Source organism: Acinonyx jubatus, chromosome A1 (assembly GCF_027475565.1).
Source record: "Acinonyx jubatus isolate Ajub_Pintada_27869175 chromosome A1, VMU_Ajub_asm_v1.0, whole genome shotgun sequence".
NCBI classification, from domain to species: domain Eukaryota; kingdom Metazoa; phylum Chordata; class Mammalia; order Carnivora; family Felidae; genus Acinonyx; species Acinonyx jubatus.
This window is the reverse complement of record NC_069380.1, coordinates 168,872,558-168,892,883: the sequence shown is the minus strand read 5'-3', so window position 1 is coordinate 168,892,883 and position 20,326 is coordinate 168,872,558. Positions and strand designations below refer to the sequence as shown.

Sequence of the window (20,326 nt, the reverse complement as noted above, 5' to 3'; positions counted from 1 at the left end):
GGTTCCTCAAAGGTCAGGCATTATTTCACAAATTCTTTTCTTTTTCATTTTAAGTGTTAATTTAAATTAAATTAATTTCAATGTTTATTAGTTAAAAACTAATGTGGTATATCTTTCCATTAGGTGTTTCCTATGTACTCGGTCAGAGTATAACATGTACTCAGTCACATGTTATAGTGTTCTTCACAAGAATAAATTTCTTTTTAAAGTTTATTTTAGTTTTAGTAATCTTCATACCCAATGTGGGGCTCAAACTCATGACCTTGAGATCAAGAGTCACATGCTCTTCCAACTGAGCTGGGCCAGCACCTCTTCACAGAATTTTTTCAATTTCTACCATTGGCCTCCAGAATAAATGTACTGCAGTATTCTGCACAGAATGCTAGCTGCCTCCTATTATCTATGTTCTGTTTCGTGGCCATAGGAAAACTAAGTTTTAGCTGCGTACATTACTGCCTGCCTGGGTACATTTCTCAGCCTTTCCTGCAGCCAATTTTGGCTCTATCATTAAGTTTCAATCAAGGAGATGTAAATGTAACTGTTAAATGCAGTTCTGGAAGAGAAAGCCCTTAAAAAAAAGAGTCTCTCCATTTGTTGTCTGGTCCACAGATAGAATCAGAAGACCTCTTGGGGCTTTTAAGAACAAGGACCACAGCCTAGGGATGGTGATACAGAGACCTGAAAGGTTCCTGGGATCCTGATGACTCTGTGGAGCCACCTCACCACCTCTGGGTTGTTCCCCTTTGTAGTCCTTTTGTGTGAGCAAAAATCAAGACAGAGTTATCTTGATTAAGTCACTGCCACTCTGGGTTTTTCTGTTATATGCTGCTGATCCTAATCCCAACTCATAGAACCACCTACCATCCACTTAATACCATTGATTCAGGTATCCACAGCTGAGTACAATAAGCGTTTTCAATCTCTGCCTCTAAGGATAAAATGGCAAAAGGAAGTGCGATGACTCCAATTTCAAGAGCTAAAGTAATTGCTGAAATTCAGGAGGAAAAAAAGAGATTTCAGAACCATTAACCTTATTTCCTTTCTTGTCTTTTCTGTCAAGGGTAGGATTATTAAAGTCATTACCCAAGAAAAATGTCCACTGCTACATGGAGCCTGTAGTCCCACATCCTGCATTTCCATCCTCTTGCTCCACCCCTCCCCCCACCACCCCCACTCCTTAGTAACACAAAATAAAATTGTTCGTTACTCGGTTAAGAGTGGAGCAATTCTGCAAACAAAGTTTGGTTCCTAAGCAAGGACTAAAGAAATGAATTAGGGTTTGTGTGCATAATTACCAGGTTCCAGAAAACAGTGTTTGTTCAAATAAGAAATCAGTTCAGGAAATAAAAATGCCAAAAGTAATATTTGTTTTAATCATGACATCAGAGCCCTTCATTGTTTTCCAAACAGACACAACAAATCTTAAACTTTGTTCTTAGTGGTGATTATTTGAATTATGGATACTAAAATTACCAGGATGTCAGAGAGGAAAAGGCAGAGACCAGAGGCTATTTCTCCTTTTCAGAAAGTGGTGAATAAAGCATGCTCTGCTACTTTAACATGCCCAACTCAGTTATCCTTTTCTATTTACACAGAGTTGAAATTAGAAAAATTCCATACATCAGTGGATCTATTTAAAAAGTATAAAGAGAAGATACTGTGCAACGAATGTCTGACTCCCTCTTGGCAATATTGACAGGCATTAAAATATGTTGATTCTCTTGAGTCCATTTATCCCTGTGTGGTGTTTCTCTCATTTCAAGCATTGATGATGCCATATGATTGGCAAAGATTATCCTGTTAGAGTCAAAAATCTATGAAGAACTAAACAACTGTGGAAGTAGCTTGGAATATCCTTTTTCTAGAGTGAACTGTATCTGTATAGCTGTTAACTTTCGTGATCGTTCATTTCTAATCCAGTTTCCAATACCTCTGGAAGAACTGGCAGAACACATGTCACCTTTATATCTCAGGCTACTTAACTGATCATTATAATAAAGTTGTCCTCAGTCAACTCTCCTTTCTCATTATGGGGAGAAGTGGGGACAGAGATAATTCCCAATCAGAATGAAAACCAAGGTGTAGTCAACTACCGACTATGGGAGATGACTTAACTGTAGTTAAGGAGTAGCAGGACTTCTCTGCCCAAACTATGGGCCTTTCAGTTCAGACAATGTTAACAGTCATTACTCAGCCAGTGCCCAATCATGACACCTAATCAAATACCTACTCCTCACCTCCACCTGGGCACACAAGTTATTATATATGAATAAAAGGTAGCAATAGGAACAATTACCCTAGGTAACAGAGTGCTACTCAGTAGCACTCAATAGGCATTCTTTCAAGCTATCTATGTGCATCAGCTCATTTGTTCTTTATACTGAGATTCTACTGTAATTCTGTTTTAGAGATAAGTTAACTGAGGCAAGATTAAACAGCCTGCTCAAGGCCACCCAGCAACTAATGACACATCACACCTACTAAACGATACATCACAGGTAGTCTGACTTTAGATCCCCTGATCCTATGCACTGAACACACATGTTTCTCTAGGAAAGCAAACATAACAAGAAAAGTATATTGGGAGAACATTCAATTTCATCTTGCATGAAGACTGTTTCTTCTCAACCTGCAGAGGTGGTCGTATCTGATTAACAACTGCCCTCAGCTGATACTTGCAAAAGGCGTACCAACAACATCTTTGGCCATATATTGCACCCAGGAACTTTGCTTAGGGAAAGCAAATATGAGTTATGCATTTAAAAGTATCTCTCTTAGTCTCCCCTTCAACCAAAATTCAGCCTTTTGAAGAAATATTATTTTTTTCGAAGAAACGTTAGTATTGCTTTTTCTCTGAAAATGCTCTCATCCTCTCCAAGTATCACCGCATGACCATGCCAAGTGTGTTCCCCATACACTATGCACTAAAAATTCAAGGCAGTATTCGATCATATTTCTCAAAAGGAAAAAAAAAGTCTTTGCCTCTGATGTTGTCAATCCCTTATTCCTCTTTATTCTGATATTTTTATAAGTGATTAATATTTGCTTTGTTTCCTCGGTAAGCTAAATTAACAAAATTAGGTTCATTTGTTTTTATACGAGAATAGTAATTAGGTAAGCCTGATAAATCACCAGCATAATCAACCAGAACCTGGAAACCAGCCTGACCTGACAGCCTTTTAACACGCCTTTAAAAATCTTATCTATGAAAAAAGTAAATACAAATGTTGCATCTGATTCTCTCCCTTGCTTCATAGATTGTTAGACTCAGGAAACTTCTAGGACATGGAATCTATGTCAATCTTTTCATTTCCAGTTGGGGATAGTGAAGCCCACGAAGTATGAATGACTTGTCTAAGGTCACAATGTTATTGGCAAAGCCAGGACTCAACCTATGTTTCCTAGCTTTCTTTGGATGATCTTGCCATTTCAATACACTGTCTGTCTGGATTGGTTTAGGGACACAAAGAAGGCGTCTTTGGAAATTTACAAGGAGCCGTTACGGTGAGATGCAAGATAAGAAAATGTGATGTGCTCTGGCTCAGGGATCTCAAGCTGACCTTCAGGAGCTAAGACAGGCATTTGCTACCGTTCTTCCAAAAGCAGCTGCAGGTTCTATCTTTTCTAGAATTTCCAGGATGGGGGGAGGGGGGAGTTGTGGAATACAGAGTATGTTATTATGCATCATTGCTCCACCATAGAGACACATTGATTAAAAATGCTACCTTTTCTCTGCGAGACCCAATTATATTACTTTCTAATTTGCAGCCTTTGTTCTAGATCAACTCTAGTTCTCAAAGCACCCTAGCTTCTGACCCTTTGAAGCCCCCCAAGTCCCTGGGCCAGTCCTCCTTATCCTTTTTATATGAGAATAGTAATTATTCTTGCATACTATAACCCCTAGGCTCTACCGCCATCCCTTGCCCTGGCAGTCCTTTTCTCACAAATTGTTTTCAATTTTTACAGCTACCCTACTTCTTATCATCCCTTCTAAACGAGTAGTCAGCTCTCTGGTCAAGCCCTAAGAAACCTCTCTCTTTGTAGTCCCTAACATCCTCCAGCTGACCTCTCTAGATCCGTACTGGCTTCAGGCTGTAAATGAAACCCTAGCCTATCTAACAATAAAAAAAATTTAGAAATCCATCCACTTCCCTAGATGCCTGGCTCAAATTACCGTTAGTCTCCTCCTCCGTTTCTCTTTCTTTGGTATAGAAGAAACACTGGATTTGGAATAAAAATAACTGGGTTATGGTTCCAGTGCAGCAATCTAGCAGCCTGACTTCCAGAGCAGAAGGATTTAGTTTTGCTGAGACTCAATTTCGTCACGTATGAAATGAGAATGGATGATAACAGCCCTAGCTACTTCAGTGGATAATTACGATGTCAAGTGAAATGATAGATTTCTTTGTTCATCACAGATTCAACAACTATTGGCACCTATTCTGTGTCAGGATGTGGCTGTGGTTGAGTGTAAACAATTATGACCAAACAGACAGAGCCACTGCCACCTCAGATTTGAAAACAGTTTGTAAGCTGGAAAACACCACACCAGTACTATTCTATACAAATTCTACCTCTTGGAATTTCCAGATCATATCGATTACAACTCCAGGTTCCAAGGAAGCCTTAACTGAAACACTCACTGCACACCACAGAGACCAGGACGTTGGACCAGAGTAATGAAGATGTAGGCACACCAAAGAAGAGAACTTACAAGGAGGGTGCCAGCCCTAAATCTACTCAGAGGAGCCCAAGAGAGACTTCTCAAAAGTGCTTATAAATGGTCATCTGAGGGGTGGGCTGAGGGGGAGATGGAAGGCCCCATCTGGCTTCTTATCTCAACCAGCTGAGTCTTGGCTTCACGTGCTGTTCTTTGGATTCCACCTTGCTTCATGTTTCAGCTACCACAAATCTGGGATGGAGGGAAGCAGCATCAGCCATCCTAACTACCTCAATCTGTTTTCCAGACATTGCCCTTTTCTTTTATTGATTTATCTTAGAACATATCAGAGTCTCTCTCTCTCTCTCTCTCTCTCTCTCTCTCTCTCTCTCTCTCTCTCTCACTTCCTAAGGCTCCCAGAAAGATTTTTATTTAGAAGTACAAGTGTAAGAACAGGACTTTCACCTACCACATCCCAAACCAACAAATAAGAGACAAACAACTTAGCAACTGCTTGTCTATAACTTGCATTTTTCTAGATTTTCTCATCAGTGCCCATTTCCTTGCTGCCGACACATTCTCTATAAATTTAGATACTATATGTTGATGATCACTTCCAAAATACATTATAGGTTTTCTCCGATTTTTCTGAGCCCCTTTATAGTAAAGCAATCTGTGTCAGCAATTTTGGGGACTCTTAGCAAAGATTCAGACTTTGAGAAACACCTTTGCATGAAACTAGTTACTCATAAGTCCAGAATATATTGAACTGACTGAGTAGTCTCCTCATTCTCCCAGCTTTTTCTAGTGCTGGAAGATTCTGACAGAAACACTTAGCTTGCAGGCAATTTTGAAGAAGGACCTTGCAATGCAAGAACTGCAATTGCCATGAGGAAATCTAGATCATTCCTTACAAATAAATCCTATAGTTACATCATCATCTGAGGTCATTCTTGGAGCCCATACAGATAGTGTGACAACTGCCAATGACAAAAAGTTTTAAAAAGAAAGGTGTGAAAAGGTTAAGAGATGTATCAAAAGCATCCTCATGTTACAGACTGGGAGTGAAGAGTCTGGTAGAACAAAAGGTCCATAAATACAGGCACATTCCACGCCTCAAGACAATGAGGATCCTTCTGAGTCTCAGGGAATGGTCATCGCACACCCAACAAGTGGCTTCACATTGTCCACCCCGTCTGTAGCAGAAAGCACCACTGTGCTAGGAGCTAAAGTCATCTGGTTGTTGACAGGTTGTCAGGAAGTTTAAGGGTGTGTGGTGAGGGACCACCAGGCACAGAACAGATTCTAGGATAAAACCTGAACTATTCTTTCCAAAACGCTGCCAGCCTTTAGCCACTGTATACCTTCCAAACGAGGAGCTTTAGGAAAAAGAAATGTAAAGCATTTAAACGACAAAGCCATATGTTGTAGTCATCCCTCATGCAACCTCTAGGAGGTGGTATTGATATGTGGCAATGTCACGTGGATGGGACAAGGTAGCAGCATCCATGCTCTGACACGTGTGCTTTTGTAGAAAAGATTATCTGAATTCATCGTATTCAAAGTCAGTAAGATATTTCAGAGAAAGGCAGTGAACTCCCACATTGTTTAATGACCTTACTTAAGCATTTCATACCAGTGTTTCTGGCAGCTTTGGGAACTATTGTGTAAGCAGGGTTACCCAGAAGTGATTGCCAACATTCTGAGAATATTTCATGATTAAGGATTTGGCAAACTCAGTGTGAATGGCATTGCCCCTAACCTCTTCTTTTTTTATAAACCAGATTTCAGCTCTGCAACAGACCTTGGATAATCATCCCTTTTGAAAATGTAGCCCTGCTTGGCAACCCAGGCAATGCACGTCAATCCGAGGACCCATTTCCAACCCTCCAATCAGCTCTCTGTTCCCCACAGGCTGCCATCTCTCAGTGATACCTTTGAGAAAAGTAAATCTGGGCTGATGACGGAACATTCTTTGCACACAAAGGAAAAGCTGCACAATCAACTACCTGTATGGGCTCAGGAAAGCATCACAGGTTGAAAATTAGGCTGAAGAGTGAGTATCAAGTAGCAAACCCTTTTGGGAAAACCCCAGACCTCGCCAAGATCCCTTGGCAAGAGCACAGGGCAGAGAGCCTGAGGCTCGGCCTGCCTGAGCGGCTGACTGATACTTGATTCTTTAAATAGACAAAGAATTCAAATCCAATCAGCAGACACGTCTCCATGCAGATAGAGAGAGCAAGTTAAGTGTCTAGAAGGGCAGGATGGTTCAAGGCAGGTTTTAGGCAGGATATCTAAAAGACTGTGACTGAAATGGTCAGAGACAGGATTACAGGTCAGCTCTGTGGAAGGTGTTGGGCCTCAGAGTAGAATGCAGGAGGACAGACTTTGGACTCTTGGCTTTGTTACTCAGGAGCTGGGTACCCTTGGGCAACTTACTTAACCTCTAATCACCCAGGGATAACAATAGGAACCCCATGGGGTTATCACAAGGACTAAATGAAGACTGTCAATTAGAGAGTGAGCCTCAGACATAGGAAAGGCTCAAGAGAGGGAAGCTGGGAAAATCAGAGGCTTCAATTAATGAACTTTAAAAATGTTTCCCTACAATAGGATAAATAAATTCAGGGTCTAGAGACAGATAACTGATGATGCAATGCAATGGAGACAGGCTTTTGAATAAATGGTACTGGGACAACTGAGTATCCAAATGAGGAAAAGAAAAGTTGAAACTGCACCTCATCCCACACACAAAAAATTTGTTCAGGGTAGATTATCAACCGAAATGTAAAAAGCAAAATCATTAAGCTTTTCAAAGACTCTAAGATGTTATCTTCCTGGACTCAGGAGAGGGCATGTGGTCATGATATGAATGGACATGGAGAAACTTCTGGGCCCTGGCTGGGTCCAGTTCCTTGACCTGGGAGGCAGCTCTATGGTTATGCACTCTACAGTTCTCTTTTGGCTGTCCATAAAGGCTTCCTGCCCTCTTTTCTATGTATGCTCGCTCTTTCCTGGCACATTCTCTACACTCTCCACGCTTTCTATGTGCCTTTGCAGCATATCCATGGTCAGGTCATTTAGAGGACAAACACTATTTTAAATGGAAAAAAGAAATCAAAAGTAATAAATATTTAAATAAAACAAAATACAAATATTTTATCTATATGGTAGTATAGACAAGGAAATTATAAATATGCAGAGACAGGGGCACCTGGGTGGTTCAGTCGGTTGAGCGTCTGACTTTGGCTCAGGTCATGATCTCATGGCTGGTGGGTTTGAGCCCCGCATCAGGCTCTGTGCAGACAGTTCCGAGGCTGGAGCCTGCTTCAGATTCTGTCTCCCTCTCTCTGTCTGCCCCTTCTCCACTCACACTCTGTCTCTCCGTCTCTTAAAAGTAAATAAACATTTAAAAAAATCTCTTTAAATAAATAAATACGCAGAGACAATGTTTGACACAGTTTGCAGTTTGACACCACTCTCGCACACAAGATGTTAGCGCTTTGTCTCTCAAGCTCTTTTTTTTTTTTAAACGTCATCAGCTAACTGTGCCCACATTCTTCCCAAACTACCTATCATGCTACATCAGGCCTTCCTGCTTGCATGATTTCCCCTAATTCACTACTTTTCTCCTGCCTTAATTCTTTCTAGCCAAGCTGCATCTTCCAGTTAGTGGATAGATTCTTAGCTGCTCGTTGCTTTCTGATACAGTCTCTCAAAGTCTTTCTCCTCTTTCTTCAAATTTGCCCCCTTTGTAGGTCACCAGGCCAAAATATTGATCTAGGGACTATGTTCCCATCCTGTGGCCTTATCTTCACATGCCTACCCATTTTAAAACAGCAGATCTAAAATCCATATTTACCTATTTACCAGAGCACATTTGGGTCTACATTTAAGAAGATTATAATAGAATTCACAGAAAAGTTGGTAAAAGAACAGTCCTTTATATTATCAAATTTGAACACAAGGCATATGCTTGACAAACACTTAAAATAGAAACTGAGGAAATTCAGCATTACATTAAACATTTAAAGCCACTTAATGTTAAAATAGGGAAAGAGAACATCAGTTGGAACCTAGGAGCACTAAATTGGTCTGCTGTAATAAATTCACTGGTAATTAGTATTTGGCGTGAATGCTCTTACTTTAAGTAGTTTATTTTTTAATGGAATGCTTAAGTTATTGGATAGACATTCTATCGTCTTTCTTACATCTCCCCTAAGAAAAACCTACTCAGGTACTCAGTACCACCCCACCCACTGCTGCCACTGTCCACTTTGTAGGAAAAATATCTAGAAGGAAATCATCCATCTCTCAGTGCCTAGAAGCAAGTTGAGAGCCAGCAAGTGAACATCTAGGCTTTCGTGATTCCCCCTCCACATAATGTCCAAGCACACCTTCCCAGGCAATACTGCTCACACTGGTATCTACTCCTTTCTGTAATTCTGCTCCTGACCTCAGTAATCTGATCTTGGCCATCTAGTGTCAACATTTCACTCTCCTCTCGTCCTGTCCCCTTTTGCTGTGGGTGTGGATACTGGATTCGTCCTTAAGGGATGGACAAGCACTGCCTCCAAGGTGCCCTGCTTTCCCCTACTCTGCACCAGAAAGCAGACCAGAGAGACAGGGTGAGAGACAAAAGCAGCTGTGTTACTAGGGACGGCAGACAGTACAAGACAGCCTGGCAGGAGGAATGAGGTCAGGGAGAGGTTAGCAATCAGTTGCCGTGACCAGTCAGAACTGTCATAGTTCAGACAATATGATGACCCTTGCAGATTTTCCTAATCCCCACAGTTTAGCTGCTATGTGACCTTTGAGAAAAAACTATCAGGATCAAATGGCACTCCAGAGTGGAGGGCAGATCACAAAATCATGCACTCGCTTACTCATTCATTTGTTCATTTAGCATCTACACTGTGCCAGATTAAGCAAAAGGAGTATTGAGGTCTAATCACAACATGGGAGAGAATATTAATAACTACTCTAGGCATGTAGGAGAGGAAGGAATTCTATAACAGGCCAGAATGGTCCAAAAATGCCTTGGGGAGCACTGGTATCCAAACTAGAACTTTAAACTAAGGATTAATAAGTAAGGAGGAGAGGGCATTTCAGACAGAAAAAAGCATGAACAAAAGTAGGATGGAGGGATGCGACTTGAATGTTTGAGAAAAGGGAGCAGGTGAGTTAGTGACTGTAGGAGGAAGCCACAGGACATAAAGTGGGGCTTGCAGATGGTGTGCCACATCGAGACACAGGAGACTTTTTGTGTGGGTAACATGGAATCTTGCCAAGTTTGATGTGACAGTACAAGGCAGCAAAATTCAAGAGGGGAGGCAGAGAGAATGACAAGGTTGCTGCAAAGGTGAAAGAAGATACAGAGAACAAAGGGAGCCCTGGGAGAATTGCATCCGGCACAGCCCGTCCATCACATTCTAGACTAGGATAACCGGGCAAGGAAATAAAGTCTAAATGGATAGCCTGAAGCAAGGGTGGTGGAACAGGAGGAGCAAGCCCTGTCCTGTGAGGTGGCAGCACAGAGAAGGGCTCTCTCCTTACAGAGGAAGGATTCAGATCATGCTCAGTGCGGGAGGGCAGCGCGCTCTCCTTTGGAACACGTTGGCTCTGTAGAGTCACTGCTTTCCTCACATCCAAATTCGGAGGTAACTGCCCTTCTAAAGGGCAAATCCTATGTACTATCATGAAATAATAATCCACTTGCCTTAAGTGGATATTGTCTTTCGATAATGTCACGGTAACCTCTTGAGACAAATGATATCATGAAACTATTAAGATTAATAAGAAAAATTTTAAAAGTATTTATTTTAGGAGCACCTGAGTGGCTCAGGTGGTTAAGTGTCTGACTTCGCCTCAGGTCATGCTCTCATGGTTCATGGGTTCAAGCCCCGCATTGGGCTCTGTGCTGATAGCTTAGAGCCTGGAGCCTGCTTCAGATTCTATTCTCCCTCTCTCCCTGACCCTCTCCCACTCACACTCTGTGTGTGTCTCTCTCTCAAAAATAAACATTAAAAAAAATTGGGGGGGGGGGGGCGTCTGGGTGGTTCAGGCAGTTGAGCGTCCAACTTCAGCTCAGATCATGATCTCACAGTCCCTGAGTTCAAGCCCCACGTTGGGCTCTGTGCTGACAGCTCAGAGCCTGGAGCCTGCTTTGGATTCTGTGCCTCCTTTTCTCTCTGCACCTCCCCTGCTCACACTCTGTCTCTCTCAAAAATAAACATTAAAAAATTTTTTTTTAATTTTTTAAAGTATTTATTTTATCTTTATCCCATATTTTAATTTCAATTTTATGATATTTTATCATGTACAAACCAAATTAGAACATTGGTGTGCATGTGTGTGTAAAATTTATAAATAAATAAGTATACCAATATTGGGGGTGTGCATCCATTTTTTGTAACTCATAAGGGTGTGCGATCAAAAAGTCTGGCGACAGCTAATGCGAAATTACCCTTGAATTCAGTTCACATCATCCTGAGTTAAAACCACCATCAACATACAGAGGAGAGGGGAAGGTGACTCGTGCCACTAAAAAGAACAGAGCTGGGAGGGATTTCCCTCCTGAGCAACAGACATGAGTTGATGAAGAGCCTATAAGCTGAAATGGAGTCCTCACTAGCAACAACACAGGGCCAAAGAAAATACAGGTCCATTTTTGTCCATGTACAACACTAGTTTAGGACTGAAGGATCAAATCTGAAGATCTCTGGTGGTGGAAACTGCAGTTTCCATTTGTTAAAAATAATTTTAATAGATTTCTTTAAGTTTATTTATTTATTCTGAGAGACAAAGTGCGCAGGAGAGACAGAGACAGGAGGAGAGCAAGAGAATCCCAAGCAGGCTCTGCACTGTCAGCAAAGAGCCTGATGTGGGTCTTGAACCCAAGAACCATGATATGATGACCTGAGCCAAAATCAAGAGCCAGATGTTTAAGTGACCGAGCCACCCAGGCACCCTTGATACAAATCATTTTAAAAACATGCTTTTCGTTCTTTTTAGAAGATTTTTGTAGGACATTTTACATTTTTCATTATGTATGTATTATTATGTATATTCTACATATATTCTACATATATATCTCATAATTGAGTTTACTCTAATGAATCTCTATTACCCCATTACCTGGATTCAACAAATATCAACATTTTTCTATACCTGCTTCATCTAGTGCTTCTTTTTTCCCTCTTTGCTTTTTAAAATTGGGGAAGGGGAAAAAAAAGAGAGGGAGGCTCTCTTTTTTATAAGAGACTCTTAAAAACTGAGAAAAAACTGAGGGTTGATAGGGGTGGGAGGGAGGGGAAAGTGGGTGATGGGCATTGAGGAGGGTACCTGTTGGGATGAGCACTGGGTGTTGTATGGAAACCAATATGACAATAAATTTCATAATAAAAAAAATTGCTTGCATTTTAAAGTGAATCCCTGGTATCATGCTATCCTGCTCAAATACTTTCCAGATAGGGGGAAAAAAAAAAGACATTTTCTTATATAACCAGGATAGTTCTGTCCTGGTTAAAAACAAAAACTATCAACAATTCTTTGATATCATCCATCTATTTTTTATTTCTCTATCTAAAAAAATGGTTTTTTTTTTGGTATTAGGTTTTGTTTTATATTAGGATCTAAATAGTGCTCACCCATTTGTCAAACAAGTATTTTATTTTCAATCTCCCCTCTTTTAAATTGAGGTGTAATTTCTACATAATAAAAAGCACATAGGGGCGCCTGGGTGGCGCAGTCGGTTAAGCGTCTGACTTCAGCCAGGTCACGATCTCGCGGTCCGTGAGTTCGAGCCCCGCGTCGGGCTCTGGGCTGATGGCTCAGAGCCTGGAGCCTGTTTCCGATTCTGTGTCTCCCTCTCTCTCTGCCCCTCCCCTGTTCATGCTCTCTCTCTCTGTCCCAAAAATAAAAAAAAATAAAAAAAACGTTGAAAAAAAAGCACAAATATTAAGCGTACAGTTAAATTAATTTTTGACAAATATATATACTTGTGTTGCCCATACCTTTATCAAGATATAGAACATTTTGGTCACTCCAGAGTTTTCTTAAGTCCTTTCCCAGTCAGTTCCTACCCTACTGCAGAGGCAGTTACTGCTCACAGATTGGCTTTGAGTATTATAGAAATTCCTATGAATATTACTATAAAGTATATACCCCTTTTGATTCTGGCCTATGTTTTTGGGATTCATCCATGGTTTTGCTTCCATTCATTATATGTTGTTCCATCCTGCTATGTTATTATCCCACTGTACGGTGGTACCATGCTTCATTATCCATTTATCTATTGATCAGGTTGTTTCTAGTTTGAAGTCTTTTTGTGGATTAAGATTTTATTTTTCTAGGGCAAATAGCTGGAATTGTAATTGCTGGTTCATATACAGAAAGATGTATGTAAACTTAAACTAAATAAACTACTAAGGAGTTTTCTTGAGTGCTTGTACCTTTTACAGTCCCACCACCAATGTATGAGAGTTTGGGTTGAATCACATCTTTGTGGCCATTTTGCATTTTCAGTGTTTTTAATTTATTTTAGCTGCTCTAGTTGGAGTATAGAAGTTGTCTTTAATTCTTTTAATCTATATTAGTTCACATTCTAGCCTTTTTTTTTACTTGTTTGTTTTGTTTCTTAAAGAAATTAAGTGAGACAATCTGAAAAACATTCCATATTCTGGATTTCACTGATTGCTTTTTCATGGTGTAGTTGAACTTATATCCACATACCCTTTATTTCCTGTAAACATTTCTGGCGCTTTCCACTTCTTTGTGTAGATCTATGTTTTCATCTGGTATAATTTTGTTTCTGCATCAAAGACTTATTTGTTATGGGGAGGATCTGTTGGTGGTGACTTATTTCAGGTTTTACATGCATGGAAAGTCTTATTCTGCCTTTGCAAGATATTTTAGTGGGATAAAGAATTCTAGGCTGTTTTCTTTCAGTACTTTGAACGTTGCTCCATTGTCTTCTAGCTTGTATTGTTTCAAATAAGAAATCTGCTCTCATCCTTACCACTGTACGTCAATGTATATGCAATGTACTGCATTTCTTTACCACTGGTTTTAAGAAATTTGATTGTGATTTGCCATGGTGTCATTTTCTTTGTGTTTCTTGTGCGTGAGCTGTATTGAGCTTCTCAGATTTGTGGGTGATAATTTTCATCAAATTTAGAAACTCTCAGCTATTATTACTTCAAATATTTTTTCTGTCCCCTTCCCTAATTTTTCCTTCAGAGATTCCAATTATACTTATCTTTGGCTACTCCAAGGTGTCCCTCAGTTCACTGATATTCTCTTCATTTTTTAAAGTTCTTTTTCAGTCTGTTTCATTTTCGGTAGTTTATATTGCCATGCCTTTAAGTTCATTAATCTTTTCTTCTGCAATGAAAATGTAATCAATCCCATGTAGTATATTTTTTTGCCGCAGACATTATAGTTTCCATCTCTAGAATTTACAGGTTTAATGTACTATGTCTCTCCTAGCATGTTCAATCCTTCCTCTGGCCTGTTGAATATATGGAATAGTGTTATGGAAACTCTGTTAATGTCCGTGACTACCAATTCCATCATCTGTATTGTTTCTGAGTTAGTTTCAATGAACTTATTTTTTCCCTCATTATTGGATGTATTTTCCTGCCTCTCAACATGCCTGGTAACATTGGAATAGATGCCAAATATTGTTAATTTTACCTTAAGAGGAGGATATTTGTGTGGCTACAAAAATCTTTATTTCTAAGTCTTTGGAAACTAACATGGGCAGGGGCATGACTTGATAGCACACTGAGCACCAAAAAGGTTAATATCTATTCTCTGCTTTCTCAAGGCTGAGCTTAGTTTGGTACCACAAAAATCTGGAGATTCACACAGGACGATATCTGGTGTGCAGAGAAGATGAAGACAAAGGCATATCATGGGAGAATATCCTTCCAGAATGTCAGTTATCTCCCAGAGAAGCAAATAAAGTCTATTGTAACTTTGGGAAATCTTTTTTGGAGTATTTGTGATGACAAAATTTTGTGCTAGGACTAAACCAGGTCTGCCTTTAAAGTTTTCCTCAACTTACTAAGGAATAATTGGTTGTGCTTCAATATCTGCAGTGGGAACTTAGAACTCGGAAAGAAAAATAGACAATCCTGGTGAAAAGCAATTAGAGAAATGGATTCCATTGGACCTTAGCCACAATGCTGATTTTAAGAGGATCAAATAAATTTGCACAGCTATGGGCTTCTCTGGGGACCTTTCGCCCAGATCCTCACTAGGTCATGTCTGACAATGAAGGACAAATGATGCATCCTAAGGGTTTCCAATTCTACAGTGTCACCATTTACACAGAAAAAGAGATAAAGCTATGCCAATGGACTTGTTGTTCTCTTTAGAATCACCAAACTAATCTTCCTAAAACATCTTTTGGATCAGGTTACTCTCCCATTCAAGATTTTACAGTGGCTCTTCTGCTTACCAAATGAAGGCTGTCATTCTTTCTCACTTTCAAAGTCTTGAAGAAGAGGTCTCTTCTCTACCTCTGCCTTATTTATTTTTCACTATTCCCCAAGAGAAGGAACACAGCAAATTTTACTGAACCTACTACATGCAAAGCACTATGTGACATTTACACACATGCTTTTATTTTATTACCCTCATTTTAAATTCAGATGAAGGTTCAGAAAGCCTGAGTGATTTGCCTAAAGTCAAAGAACCAGCAAGAAAAAGCCAGAATGACAGAAGCTAAGTTTGCTTGATTCCAAAGCTCAGGCTCCTTTAGTTGTATCTCATAGTCTATGCACCATACTTTTTTCTTTTAATATATAAATAATAAATGAACACAGTTCATTATTAAATATTCAAGGAATATATTATTATGTAGGGAAACATGTGAAAGTCCTCACTCACCCACATTCAACTCTGAAATGCCTTCCACACAGACATTGCTAGTAATTTGGTGTGCATTTTTCTAGTTTTGTTTTACATTTATAAATATGTATGCACAAATACACATGGGATTTTTTTTACATAAACAAAAAAGAAAAGTCCTCAAACTTATTTTTTTTACCTAATATTTTTTCATAGTGATATTTCCCTGAAGCATATATAAATCTATCCCAATATTTATAACAGCTTACATAGTACTTCATAGTTTGGATATTTAACTTTTATTTAGGCACCGAGGGGTGCTGAAAATTTCCCAATAAACATCTTTGTAAGCTTGTGTGAATCTTTTAGGATAATCAGAGGTAAAGTGCTGCCTAAAGGTACATATATTTTTATGCTATTGTCAGCAGCATATGCTAGCACTAGTTTATCTGTAGTCTGGTTTCATCTCACTGATTAGTGAAGCTGATTATATTAAGTTTATCCATAGTATGCATTTTTGTTCTATGAATTGCTTGTTGATAAATTTGGCTCATTAGAATGGAAGACTAGTTCCTCGGAATTTTCTTTTTGGTTTGTAAATCCTCCTTTCCTATTATGACAACATTCTTCGTTATATGGGGTCCAAATATGTTCCCTTGTCTCTTTGCCTCCCTTAACATTATTTATGATGTCCTTTGTCAAGGGAATTCAAATTTGTAATTGTCAATTTTCAATGAGCTTAATGTATATTTAAAGTCTAAATTTGTATGTGGTCAAGTTTAGTAATTTTATTTTTTTATAGCATAAGTTTTATGTCTTGCTTAGGAAAAGAATCCTCCTCCTCTCTTCTTAACGACTACCTTTGGCCCAGGCAATGATATACAAGACTCTTCATTTTCCCCCCAGTACTACATTTCATTTAGAATTTATGTGTATATCTGATATTTCAGGACACTGAATTATTTTTCCCAAAAAATGAGAGTTCCAGAGCCTCTATATGTAGGAACAGTAGACCATAGAATTTAGACCAAACTTTCTATGGAGAATAACTAAAAAGCTAAAGGAGAAGGTGAAAAACAGTCTTAAAAGCACCAAACAGCAAACTAATACATGGAAGAGAATACTGCTTCTAAGTAATAGAGGAGGGGAGATGGAGTGATAAAACAACATGAGTTACTAATCATTTTACATATTCTTAGAATTATTATTTTATTATATAAGGGTTTGCATCTTTGTTCCAAGATGAGATTTGCTTAAAACTTCCTTCTCTTTCCATGCCAATTTTTTCTAGTTTGGGTCTAAGAGTCATGCTAATCTTAGACCAATTTAGGAAACCTTCCTTTATTTTCTATCTTTGTAATAGTTTCTAAAACAAAAATTTTGTGTTTTTGAAAAGTTTGGCAGCTATCACCTATGGAAGATAAGGAATTGGTTGCCTTTTATAGTACAGATATTTGGATATCTTCTCCATGATTTTTTTACTTTCTTCCTTTTATTTAAACTCTTCCTTAGCCAATTTGGGTACTGCTTTTCTATAAAATTTTCATTTCAGATAGATTTTTTTACATAACACGCTCTTGTAATTTAAAATTTTCATCCAGGCTCACCTGGGTGGCTCAGTCAGTTGAGCGTCCAATTTGGCTAAGGTCATGATCTCACAGCTCATAAGTTCAAGCCCCATATTGGGCTCACTGAGGTCAGTGCAGAGCCCACTTGGGTTCCTCTGTCCCCCTTTCTTTCTGCCCGTCCCCTACTCATGCTCTCTCTCAACAAAAACATTAAAAAATTGTATCTATACCTATAATTATGTCTTCTTTCTCATATATGCTTCATTATACTAGGATTCAATGTATCAGTGGAACATCTGATACCAAGTAGATGCTCATTTAGTTGAGCTACCTCTAGCTCTAATTCTAAGAAAGTTTTAAAGATTCTCTTCTCTAAGATTTTATATTATTGGTATCTTACATTTTACCAAAATGTATATAAGCAAGAGATTTTTCCCACTCATTCTGCTCAGCACTCAACTTGCTCACTATGTAATATGAAGATCCTTTCTATCCCTATAGGTTTTCCCTCCACCTACCTCAACCTTTATATAATCTCTTCTGGGATGAATATGGGAACTTTTAATCTATCCTTGATACCACTTAAATTTTCTCTCATACTTCCCAAATCTTTGCTATTTTGAAGTGTTTTCTGGAAGAATCTTTACTCCTTCTCACTATGTGCATTCATCTATTTTTTATGATCACATTTTTTTTCAATTTCCACACTTCTTTTGGGTAATGAAGTCTTTTTTCCTGGATATAATACGTTCATATAAACTTCTACAGATGTTGACCATACTTTAAGATATTCTTCATGGAGTTAAGATGGTGGAGCAGCATGGAGACCCTGAGCTGGTCTCATTCCTGAAACACAGCTAGATCAGCACCAAACCATTTTGAAAACCTAGGAAAGTGATCTGTGGATTAACACAACAATCTGCATAACTTGAGCCACAGAACTTGGCAGGTACACGGTATGGAGAGGTGAATTGGGAGAGAGAAAAGCCATGGAGGGTAGGGAGCCGTTTTTGTGGAGAGAGCACAGAGAAAGAGAAAGGGGAGAGTGTGATGCATCGGGATCCTGAAAAAAAGGCACTCCCCCAAAAGTAGCTGGAGAGAAAGAGAAAGAGTGAAAACACTTGCAGGGACTGAAAAAGAAACCTGTTCCCCAAAACCACTGATGGGGAGAAAGGAGAGGGTTTCAATACCACAAGGATTCTATAAACAGTGGAGCATAGAGTCTGAAGTTCCAGAGCCCAGTATCTGGCAGTGCTCTGGTGAGGAAGCAGGGTGAATCCCCAGGAGCAGGCAGCGGGGTCTGAAGGGTCCATGTGCCATACATGGAGAAGTGGTTCCCTTGTTTGGAGTGCATTTGGTTAAGGCCATATGGTCTCCTCACAGGCAAAGGTCCTAGTGGACCCCAGAGAGCAGCCACGTTTGCTGGTATTGGGAAAAAGACACCAGAGTGCAGTGGAACCTGATGACAGCTGTGTTTTGTAATTTGCCATAATCTCTGAACCTCTGCTGCTGTGCAATCACACATACATTTTCTGGGGCAATCCAGCACCCAGACATTGCTCAGTGAGACCTTCCCGCAGAGAGTCAGATGGGGTTCCAAGCGGTGGGATCTCTGAAGTGCAGGGCTTTGAAACACAACCCCATCTGAGATAAAACTCTGGAGAAAGGTGCAGACTGGCAGGCAGATAGCTTGAAATGGACAGAGTAGAGGCAGGAAGTAGACAGAGGTCTGAGACAAAGGAGGGGTGCTTGACTGTGGGTCAGTGAGAGTGCAAAGTTTCTGTGCCAGATACCAGAGAGCTAAGTGAAGCCATTTCCACCTCTACACTGATCCATCCCAGTAAGCTAAGCAGTGGAGAATGGAGTAGAGAACAAAGCTGTTGCACCAAGCCCCACCCAACTGCACCCTCCAAGTACATCCTCCAGAAGACCAGCACAAGTCACTTCACCTGCTTAGTGTATAGACTATAGAGGGCTACATACTTTCAGTACTAGGGGAAAGTGGATATAACTTCATTCAGGTTTCATTCTGTTTGCTTGTTTATTTGTTCATTTTCTTTGATTCTGTTTCTGTTTAAATAGTTTTCTTCTTTCTTTCTTGGATACAGAAAGAGAATATTATATTTTATTTTATTTTACTTTACTTTTTATCTAAAATTTTTTATTCTATTTAATTTTCTTTATTTCATTTTATTCTGTTTTATTCTATAATTTTTTTTTAGTTTTTAAATTTTTTCTTACCTTTTTTTCCTTTTATTTTCCTTTTTTCTCTATTCTATCAAGCTTCTTTCAACAACCAGACCAAAACACACCTAGGATCTAGCTTCCTTTGTTTAATTTTTTGTTTTGTTTTTAATTTTAATTTTAATTTTTTTTTCTTCCTCCAAAATGACAAAATTAAGGGACTCACCCCAAAATAAAAAACAGGAAGAAATGACAGCCAGGGGCTTAATCAACACAGATATAAGCAAGATGTCTAAACTAGAATTTAGAATCATGATAATAAGAATACCAGCTGGGTTTGAAAATAGCATAGAATCTCTTTCTGTGGAGATACAAGAAGTAAAAGCTAATCAAGATGAAATACAAAATGCAAAATTCAAGATGCAATCTTGAATGAGTGCCATGACGGCAAGGATGGACAAAGCAGAGAAGTGAATGAGTGATAAAGAAGATAAAACTATGGAGAATAATGAAGCAGAAAAAAAGAAAGAAACAAAAGCAAAAGAGCATGATACAAGACTTAGAGAACTCAGTGACTTATTAAAAAGGAATAACATCTGAATCATAGGATAATTCCTCCACTCTTTGAGCGCAGAAAAAACAAAACAAAAAAGATCAAAAACAACAAAGACTGGAAAGGACCAGAGGATACCACCAGCAACACCAACTCTACAAGCAACACAATGGCACTAAATTCATATCTTTCAGTACTCACTTTAAACGTCAATGGACTAACTAGGGGCACCTGGGTGGCTCAGTCGGTTAAGCATCAGACTTCAGCTCAGGTCATGATCTCAAGGTCCATGAGTTCAAGCCCCACATCGGGCTGGGTGCTGACCATCTCAGAGTGTGGAGCCTGTTTCAGATTCTGTGTCTCCCTCTTTCTCTCTCCTCTCCCGCTCATACTCTGTCTCTCTCTTCTCAAAAATAAATAAACATAAAAAAAATTTAAATGTCAATGGACTAACTGCTTCAATCAGAAGACACAGGATATTAGGATGGATAAGAAAACAAGACC

General features: G+C 39.3%; 1 long non-coding RNA gene across 1 annotated transcript in view; it reads right to left on the bottom strand.

Annotated features, from left to right (window-relative positions):
* LOC113603343 (uncharacterized) overlaps positions 1-20,326 on the bottom strand; it is a 144,192-nt gene that overhangs the window by 63,515 nt on the left and 60,351 nt on the right. The gene's annotated exons all lie outside the window — the stretch shown is intronic.